At 47.0% G+C, this 10115-nt stretch overlaps 1 pseudogene; it reads right to left on the bottom strand.

Moving 5' to 3' along the window:
* Nucleotides 1–1673: 1673 nt before the first annotated feature.
* Nucleotides 1674–4490, bottom strand: LOC125538182 (annotated as a pseudogene).
* Nucleotides 4491–10115: the final 5625 nt, after the last annotated feature.

Here is a 10115-nt window from a genome sequence, read left to right as displayed (position 1 = left end):
CGCCTTCCTCGGCGCGCGCCTCGTGTGGACCAACGGCGGGGAGCGCCTGGCCCTCCGTGTGCGCCGCCATGAGCGCACACGCGTGTTGCGCCCCTACCTGCAGCACATCAAGTCCATCGCCGATGAGATGGAGTTGCGCCGCCGCGAGCTGCGGCTCTACGCCAACACCAGCGCCTCGCGCCGCGCTGGCATCGACCCCCTTCACCCACCCGGCCACGCTTGACACGGTCGCCATGGACCCGGAGCTCAAGACCCGCCGACCTGGAGAGCTTCCTCAAGGGTCGCTCCTACTACCACCGCCTGGGCCGTGTCTAGCGCCGGAGCTACCTGCTCTACGGCCCGCCCGGCACGGGCAAGTCCACGTTCGTCGCTGCGATGGCGAGGTTCCTCGGGTACGACGTCTACGACATCGACCTCTCCCACACCGGCACCGACGACCTCCGCGCGCTGCTCCTGGACACCGCCCCGCGGTCGCTAACGGGCGGCAGGCGAGCGCCGTTAGCCGTTAGCGTGGTCGCCGTCCTGACCGGTGGGCCAAATCTGTTAGAATCGCGTTTAAACCGGTTAAATCTGTCTTTAACTCGACCTGGTAGTTTTTTTTTCACAAAATTAGTACTAATTTGGAGTTTTTGGTCAGTTTTCAAAATGTGGTAGTTTTGTGGGACAGTAACGTGAAATGTGGTAGTTTTTTGTCAATTACTCTAGCTGTGGTGAGACGATGACACCATCAACAACAAGGGTCATGTCCTCGTTCCTGGATCCTTTTTGACATTGGCACAAGGTGTGTGGAGGTTCAATTAGGATAAAATCTTGGGCCTCATTTTTGTCTAAGGTGATTGCTATCGCCCTATGGAGGGAATGATGTTGCGGCCTGTTTTTTTTCTTTGATTCCTTCTTCATCCGATGAAGCTCGACCAGATGGGGCTTCATCGGGAAACTTGCGAGGTTTGTGCCCCCGCTTCTGTTTGGCCATAGTTAGGTTTATCTTCTGGCCATCCTCGTTACCAACTCTTTAGGATAGCGATCTTTCTCGATCGTGACTGCCGACATCTTGTGGTCTACATTAACGACTTCTTGGCCACTGCTTTTTCAAGCTTATGGGTTGCAATAAAATTGCTGCGTTGAGATGGAAGCCTATAGACCAAACAAGCTTTACTAACGACGCACCACTAAGGAAAGAATCCCTGTCAGGTAGGCCCACGATGTCATATGACCCAATTAAAGGCCAAAGGTGACGGCTGCCTGTCCATGTCCATTTCCCTTTCGACAGTTGTTGACATCATCGAACGACTTTCATGGAAATACTAAGCACGTTTCCTCGTCTAATCTAAGAAGGGAAGACGATTCTTTTCTTTGCCAAGTGGAGCGGGACATTCAGATCCCCGGATCCTATGTGCAGATGATGCATATGGATCACCAGACTGACTTTGCCACCTATCGACTAGCTACGCCCGCGGATATTCGTCGGTGAACCTCGAGTAATTAAATTCACGAGTCCACGGTAGACCATCATTCTAGTGTTTCAGATCGTGCTCCTAGCTAAGGAAACACTGTAGATTCGCGAGTTTCGTCAGTGTTAAGCCCGAGAGTCCGAGTCTTGGAGAAGCGCCAAAACTAAAGTTCAACAAAGTAGGAGCAGGAAATAACCTGCATGGTTCACCTATACTAGCAGAAACAAGTAAATGCATCTGATTTAATTCTTTGCGACAATTTAACACTCAGTATCAAATGCATGTTCTCAGGAGTCACAAGTAAATGGCACTGCAGTTGAGAAAGGAGACTTCATACTAGTACTAGTTAAGGATATCATATGAATAACTGCATATATACAGCATTGCTCCTGGGCCATGGCAGGCATCACATGGTTCCAACACTAAGTGAGACTTAACTAATCAGGGAGGGAGCATCAGGAGCATGAATTCCATCAGATAACATCTAAACATGCAGGCGCATTCATACTGCTGGAGCGACAGAGCAAGCACTAGTTGTTTCCAATCTCCATGAGCAGCCAATCCTTTCTCATGTCCATCGGGAGTGCCATGAGAGACTCAAATCGGCGATCATCACGGGTAAGAGCACTGTAGGCTCTCAGAATATCGCTACGGGCTAAGTCAGGTATGTTTTTGAGTGCCTCGAAGATTATTTCAGGGGAACTTGAATTTGGCACTTGCACATGCACAGCTGGATTGCTTTCGCCTACTGGTGAGATAGGTGCATCGTTTGTTCTCGGCCTCTTAATGACCTTATTAACTTTCACTTCCAGGCCCAATTGACCGATTTGCGTGTTAGGACTACCTTCACCATCAGTTTCACCAACAACCTCTGCTGATACCTCTTGACAACTCTCACCATCAGTCTTTGCGCCTTCTTTTGTCGCGTTGTCACCGGAGCATGTGATGCTAATTGCATCCGAGTTCTGAACAACTTTAGTCTTGTAGCATGTGGCACCTTTGTTTTGTGGAACCCTGTTTTGGACAGCCCCCTTCATGTCCCTTAGAAGGAATGGGCGCAAAATGGCATGAAGCTTCGAAAGAAGGGCCCTTCTTTCCTCTTCAATTTGTTGTTCCTCACCTTCTTTCCCAGATTTATCAAACCTTTAAAGTAGGTGGTTGTCAGCCGAGGCCAAAAAAAGTAATACACAGAATATTTAACAAGTAGCTTAATTGTTAGAAATATATGAATCTTACTTGATTTGTAAGTATGTTTCTCAGCAAACATAACATAAAAATATATAATACAGTTAAACAAAATACAAAGTATTAAATATATGATAATATTTGATAGACAATTTAGTAGCAGCACTGTAGTTTTTACATACAACTGCAGAAGAATATGTTCCAAGAGTAGTATTTAAATAGAAAAATCACTGAATTATGAGCTTATGGCAGATAACTGATAGTAAGAAAATTTGTTTTCCCCTAGTTTAACAGATACGTTTACAATGTTCTGATGACATTATGTGCTTCTTAGGACCATTCTACCTTTACAAATCCTGATAGATGTTTGGGCTGGAACAACAATCGGCATGTCAATTCTATTAAATTCATATACCAATATAACAGTTATAAGGCCAATGCCATGCGCAGTAAACGATTCTGGAAGATAGGTAACATTCCATCAGAAAATTCAGGTAACTGTAAGTATAATCAAGAAATGCAGTTTAGCATCACAACAGCAATTTGGGCACAGGGAGTGCTTCTAGCTCATGAAGAACATGAATGAGATATAGAATAGCATATATAGACTGTTCATAACTTTGAAGGACTTTGAGTGTTAAATAGCAAATCATACCACGAATCAAATTCCTCACGAGATGAGAATGCATTAAGCAGAGCAAAGTTCAATAGCGACCACAGCTCTGCTAGGTTATTTTGGAAAGGCTCCCTTATCAAAAGGAGCTTATGATCCATTGGCTGGCGCTTTACCGCCTCCAATACTTCGTGTTCTCTTTTCTTGAGTTGATAGCCCTGGAAAAAGAAGCATGGAAATGACATGTAAATACAAAAGGGATAAGGGATAAAATGATTATTATTGATATAAGTGTTTTTCCATCACCTCGTCGACAACAACATATTTCCAGTCATACTGAGCAAGCCATTGCTTTTCTACCATGACCATATTATATGTGGTCAGTATGATCGGGAAATCAGGGCCAACAGCTTTCGCGCAAACTGTTTCCTCATTGTTGCGCGACCCTGTTGGTTTCCAAAGTACAGCAGTTCCTTCATAGATGGAAAAAGCCTGAAACCATGTAATCCCCATGTAAGATATGAACTAACAGTGAAATGCAGTGTAAACTTAGAAACTTTACCTTATCTGTCTCAACCAGTCTCCAATGCCGTTGTCCTTGTCCAGAGAAGAAACTATCAGGTATGGACCATGCTGGCCATTCTCTTTGAGACGGTCAAGAAACACAAGTGTTGGGATTACACCCCCAGCTCCCATTTGATCCCCTAGTATAACATTTAGCCGATGTGGCCACATCGATGTTAGCCACTCGAGACACTCGTCCCATATCTCTTCTTCTGTCAGGGTAGCGTAGTCAGCGGTAGATCTTGTAGGGATTTGCTCTGTCAGTGCCAGGATCCCATCCAACTTTCTGATTAGCCTCTTAGGATCAGAAGCAAGTGCTGCAGATTCTGCCATCTTCACAGACAAAAAGGGGATAAAAATTGTCAGAGGAATTCAAGAAGCTACAAAAATACAACAAATCGCACCAAGAAAAGGCGAAATAACCTCGTCCGTCTAGAGATCTAACCACGGGCCTTTTCCCCCCAATAAATCAGCTCATGAATCAGCGACCATCCCCATACCATACCACAGAAGAACTGAAGAAGGGCTAAAAATTGTATACCCGACGAGCACACTAGCAGATCTGAACACGTTGGGTACAGGAAAGGAAATCTAGCACAAATTGAACTGGATGGGCAAGGATCTACACATGGTTTCTTCAACAAAGATCCCGACGAAATTTCTGGTATCTATTCCGATAAATCCAGGCTGCGAAGACCATACCTTGAATTTTGATGTCCGTTTGCGGTGAGCGAAATAATCGCTGGAGAAACTACGAGACGGAAAAAAGAGGGGCGGCCGATGGGGAATCGGTGGGTGGTCGAAAAAAGAGAGGGAGTTTCAGGCGGGAGAACGAGAGAATTTGCGCGCCTTCCCCCCTCGCTCGCTCTCCAGCCAATGCTTTGGGCCTTTCCCATTAACTGGAGCATAGGCCCGTGCGTACTATAACTGACCCTTAAATTTGAGCCCATGACAGTCCATGAAAAAAACAAGTATTTTTTTTACAAGTCGTCCAGATGTGGTGCTTCAGTTGGACAATTCTATGTTTCCCCCTTAAGGGAGACCGAATTCTGTTTTCCCTTAGACTCTCCGAGTTTGAAGACACCGATCAAGGGAATTCCTCGATAAGAGCAACTCTAGCAGACCCTGTATAATGCCGACCCACATAACGCATTTATAGTTTGAGGAAGATCTATTTTGCGGGGCAAAATCGTGCGCTGCAGAATAGATCCCGTATATGAAATTGTATAATTTTAAAAAAGCTTTCGCGGGAGAAATTGTAACCACATTGATTATTCATAGTTCATCACAACATACTACATAGATCATACATACTACATATATACTACTCCCTCCGTCCCATAATATAAGAGCATTTTGTTTTACACTGGCGTAGTGTAAAAAACGCTGTTATATTGTGGGACAGAGGGAGTACATTCTACTACTAGAAGGGGGGGAGGGGTCTGCGGGCTCGCGGCGGCTACCAAAATGGACAAGCCCGCGGCGACGAGGCCGACGCAGTGGAGGGGCTCAGTCGTCGGCCAGTCCTCCTCGTCGGAGCTGACGAGGTCGATGTACTTCTTCTTCTGCTACTCGTGGCCGCGCCGCCACTCATCGTCCTTATCCTTCGCAAGCGAGCTCAGCTTATAAAATGCAATTTGAAGCGGCCGTGCCAGCTGGTATGAAATCTTTGATCTGGAAGGCTCTTGGGCGCCAGGTAAAATCAAAATTTCCACCTGGCTTTTGCACCATGAGCGGCTATGGTGCAATGACCGGCTTCAGAGGAGAGGTTCGCCCAATGGTTATTTCTGGTCAGCGTGCCTTGGAAACTTCTGAGTGCTCGATGCACTTGCTATGGAGCCATCCCTTCTCCTTGAGGATTTGGCAGGAGGTTGCGACCTGTATTGGCTGCTCTTCTCTGCTCCCATCTGGAAGGGATCACTCTAGCCCCACAAAAGCTTCGATATCCATTGTCAGAAGGGCCTCTCACTCGGACAATAAGGGCATCAGGACCATGATCCTGATGATCGCCTGGGAAATACGGAAGGAAAGAAATGAGTGTGTTTTCAGGGAAAAGATCCCAAACATGTTGGTTGTCATTTCAGCAATTAGAAGAAACATTGAGCAGTGGAAGCTCGCGGGTGCAAAGAACTTAGAGCCCCTTTTTGGGGATCTGCCTACGAGATAGAGGCTTAGTAGTTCCTTTTTTCTTTTCCTCTTTCATTTTTTCCATGTACTATCCATGATCACTTGATCATCACTTGTTTTCGGCATGCTTTCTGCTAAATCAGTGAAACCGGCAAAAGCTAGATCTTTCAAAAAACGACAAATAAAATCAGGTGAAATCCAAGTTACGATGGAGACCAACTAAAATCAAGTGAACAGTATGTTACCAAGAATATTAAAATTTTGGAAAAAAAAATACGGTATGTTGAAGAGATGGTGTTCTACAAACTTGTAAAGTTTCACGTTCAAAATCAAATTCGTTGGGAGGCATAAAAATGCAAATAAATATGGGTCTCAATATCAAATTTCACATATTTTATATAACCTCACGTCTCCAACATAACATATTTTTGTTAGAATTTTGAAAAACCTTCAAATGAGGTTTTCATCCTGTTTCATTAGTGCAGCAACATGCTACAAATTTCGCAAAAAAAGCCACAAGCTACAATATGTCAAAATAGCTCTTGCAAGGAGGGGCGTGTCAGGCGCGCGCGAGGCGCCACCGGCCTGATCTCCTCCCTCCGGCCTCGACTACCTCCATACAGCCTGGATCCGGAAGCCCCGCGGTGTCTTCTCTCCATCCCTCCCAACTGGACTCTCGATCGTTTCGAGTTTCTGCGAGGTTACCTCCGCTCATTCAGCCTCCCACGGCCGATGAGGTCCCCGGCGGTTCCTTGAGCAACCAATAGCAAGAGGATGTCCTCGCGCAGGTAAGCATGAGGCTCTCCTGACCTCGCAAGTGATGCGTGGGCGCTCACCGCCATCGCTCAGCTTCCCCCCCCCCCCCCCCCCCCCCAGCCCCCCCCCCCCCCCCCATACATTGCTGCCGCCATGCCGGCTGGAATGATCCTGTTGGGGAACGTAGGATGCAATTTCAAAAAATTTCCTAACTTCACACAAGATCTATCTAGGAGATGCATAGCAACGAGAGGGGAGAGTGTGTCCACGTACCCTCGTAGACCGAAAGCGGAAGCGTTAGGTTAACGCGGTTGATGTAGTCGAACGTCTTCATGATCCAACCGATCCAAGTACCGATCGTACGGCACCTCCGTGTTCAACACACCTTCAGCTCGATGACGTCCCTCGAACTCTTGATCCAGCAGAGGGTCGAGGAAGAGTTCCGTCAGCACGACGGCGTGGTGACAGAGTTGGTGATGTGATCCGCGCAGGGCTTCGCCTAAGCACTACGACGCTATGACCGGAGGAGTAAACTGTGGAGGGGGCACCGCACATGGCTAAGAGAACAATTGATGTGCCTTTGGGGTGCCCCCCGCCCCCGTATATAAAGGAGAGGGGGAGGAGGTGGCCAGCCAGGAGGAGGCGCACCAAGGGGGGGGGAGTCCTACTAGGACTCCATTCCTAGTAGGATTCGGCCCCTTCCTTCCAACGGAGAGGGGAAAGGGGAAAGAGGGGAGAGGGAGAAGGAAAGGGGGGCCGTGCCCCCACCCCTTTTCCAATTCGGATTGGGCAGGGGGAGGCATGCGCCACCTATTGTGGCCTTCCTCCGTCTCTCCACTATGGCCCATGAGGCCCATTAACTTTCCCGGGGGGTTCCGGTAACCTCCCGGTACTCCGAAAAATCCTCGAACCTCTTCGGAACCATTCCGGTGTCAGTATATAACCTTCCAATATATCAATCTTTACCTCTCGACCATTTTGAGACTCCTCGTCATGTCCGTGATCTCATCCGGAACTCCGAACAAACTTCAGTCACCAAAACACAACTCATAATACAAATCGTCATCGAACGTTAAGTGTGCGGACCCTACGGGTTTGAGAACTATGTAGACATGACCGAGACACATCTCCGTTCAATAACCAATAGCGGAACCTGGACGCTCATATTGGTTCCTACATATTCTACGAAGATCTTCATCGGTCAAACCGCATAACAACATACGTCATTCCCTTTGTCATCGGTATGTTACTTGCCCGAGATTCGATCGTCGGTATCATCATACCTAGTTCAATCTTGTTACTGGCAAGTCTCTTTACTCGTTCCGTAATGCATCATTCCGCAACTAACTCATTAGTCACATTGCTTGCAAGGCTTATAGTGATGTGCATTACTGAGAGGGCCCAGAGATACCTCTCCGTTACACGGAGTGACAAATCCTAATCTTGATCTATGCCAACTCAACAAACACCTTCAGAGACACGTGTAGAGCATCTTTATAATCACCCAGTTATGTTGTGACGTTTGATAGCACACAAGGTGTTCTTCCAGTATTCGGGAGTTACATAATCTCATAGTCAGAGGAATATGTATAAGTCATGAAGAAAGCAATAGCAATAAAACTAAACGATCATAATGCTAAGCTAACCAATGGGTCTTGTCCATCACATCATTCTCTAATGATGTGATCCCATTCATCAAATGACAACACATGTCTATGGTCAGGAAACTTAACCATCTTTGATTAACGAGCTAGTCAAGTAGAGGCATACTAGGGACACTCAGTTTTGTTTATGTATTCACACATGTACTAAGTTTCCGGTTAATACAATTGTAGCATGAATAATAAACATTTATCATGATATAAGGAAATATAAATAACAATTTTATTATTGCCTCTAGGGCATATTTCCTTCAGATCTTCCCCGCCCCGACATCTCCTGGTCTCCCTAGCTGTTGTCATGGACTCCTCTCCGACTTTGTCATCCCTTAATGTCATAGTTGTTCTTCTTGTCGAAGCCTCCTCAGGCTGGGTCCTCAAGCCGCGAGCATCGTCCGCCCGCGATTTGGCCCCCGTGGTCGTCACCCCGCCTCCCCATGCCCAGATCAGGATGGCGCCGCTTCCCCTTCGTCGATGGCTACCCTTTGGCTTGCGCTCACGGTGGGTCTGGGCTAGGGGCAGGATGAGTCATTGGCTTATGGGCCTCGCTCGCTGCCGACGGCATCAACGATGATGATGAAGTGGTGTTGGCCCCTATGATGCCGATTTTTGCCAAGGACTCGGCCCGGGCCTTCACTCAGCCGGGCATGGGGTGTTTGGCGGCGGCGAGTGGGGGTGGCAAGAGGTGTTGCCCCAGTGGGGTCCATGCCTCTCGACGTGGCTAGCCCCGACGATGGCTCCCTGGTCCCATCCCCTGCTTGGCTACACGGTACATGATGCAGATGCCTCACTCCTGGGCACCATGAGACTTACTAAGAGATTTGCTTCGATGCTCCCGTTGCTTGGAGAATGGTCACCGTGCGTGCGGTTGCCGCAATCCATGGCATCCTCCAAGAGCATTGGCATGCCTTGCCATGCCCGCAATGTCTCGCCTCGGTACCATGCATTATCCTGCTCTAGCTTCATGTGAGGGCCCGATGAAATATGGCGCTTATTGGTGCCTGCAATCCAAACGGGGTTATGTGGCACTTTCGTGGAAGTATCTCAATTAGTTATCGTCCCAACGAAGAGCAGATGAAAGTATTTATAGTGGCGCTTCTGTCATACACAAGGTGTCATAGTTCTTGTGTGAAGTAACTGCTTGAGCTTCTGTAAATATTGTTACTGTCCTAGTTTTTCAATAAAGTGTTACTGTCCTAGTAGACGAATAAACCAGAGTAACAAGGGTAAGAGGTTTACAGTAGCGAAGGTAAAAACTCTTATAAGTAAATGACGTAAACGAAATTGAGAGCGGTGTTTTCTGCAATGAAGAGATTAGGCGCAGAGAGAATTCAGTTCATGGTAAGAATATATCAAGTGTGCCAGTGCGATGGTATACCAGTTACCTTGCATTATACTCATAGTATTTGATATGTGTGTTCTGTAGGCGGATCACCCTAAGGTTATGAAACTCCTCTACGCGGGATTATATTTCATTCTATGGTCCTGCTTCACCGTTGCCACAGAGTGGTCGTTTCCATAATTAAGGTCCTTGGATCGGAACCAAGCATTAGGTGTAACGGATCACCGTCATCTCATATTGTCTTCGGTCCTCATAGATATCTCCACTTGTCACGTCGGAGATCACAGATTTCCCAAACAATATGTGTTACCTGGGCCCTTAAATTGAACACACATATAGGGTTCACCACAGTATAACAACATACTAAACAGATCATACTACTGCAAATACAAATGACGACATATAGAATAGGCATAGAT

This window comes from Triticum urartu, chromosome 1 (genome assembly GCF_003073215.2).
Source record: "Triticum urartu cultivar G1812 chromosome 1, Tu2.1, whole genome shotgun sequence".
NCBI lineage: Eukaryota > Viridiplantae > Streptophyta > Magnoliopsida > Poales > Poaceae > Triticum > Triticum urartu.
This window is presented reverse-complemented; position numbering and strand designations above follow the sequence as displayed.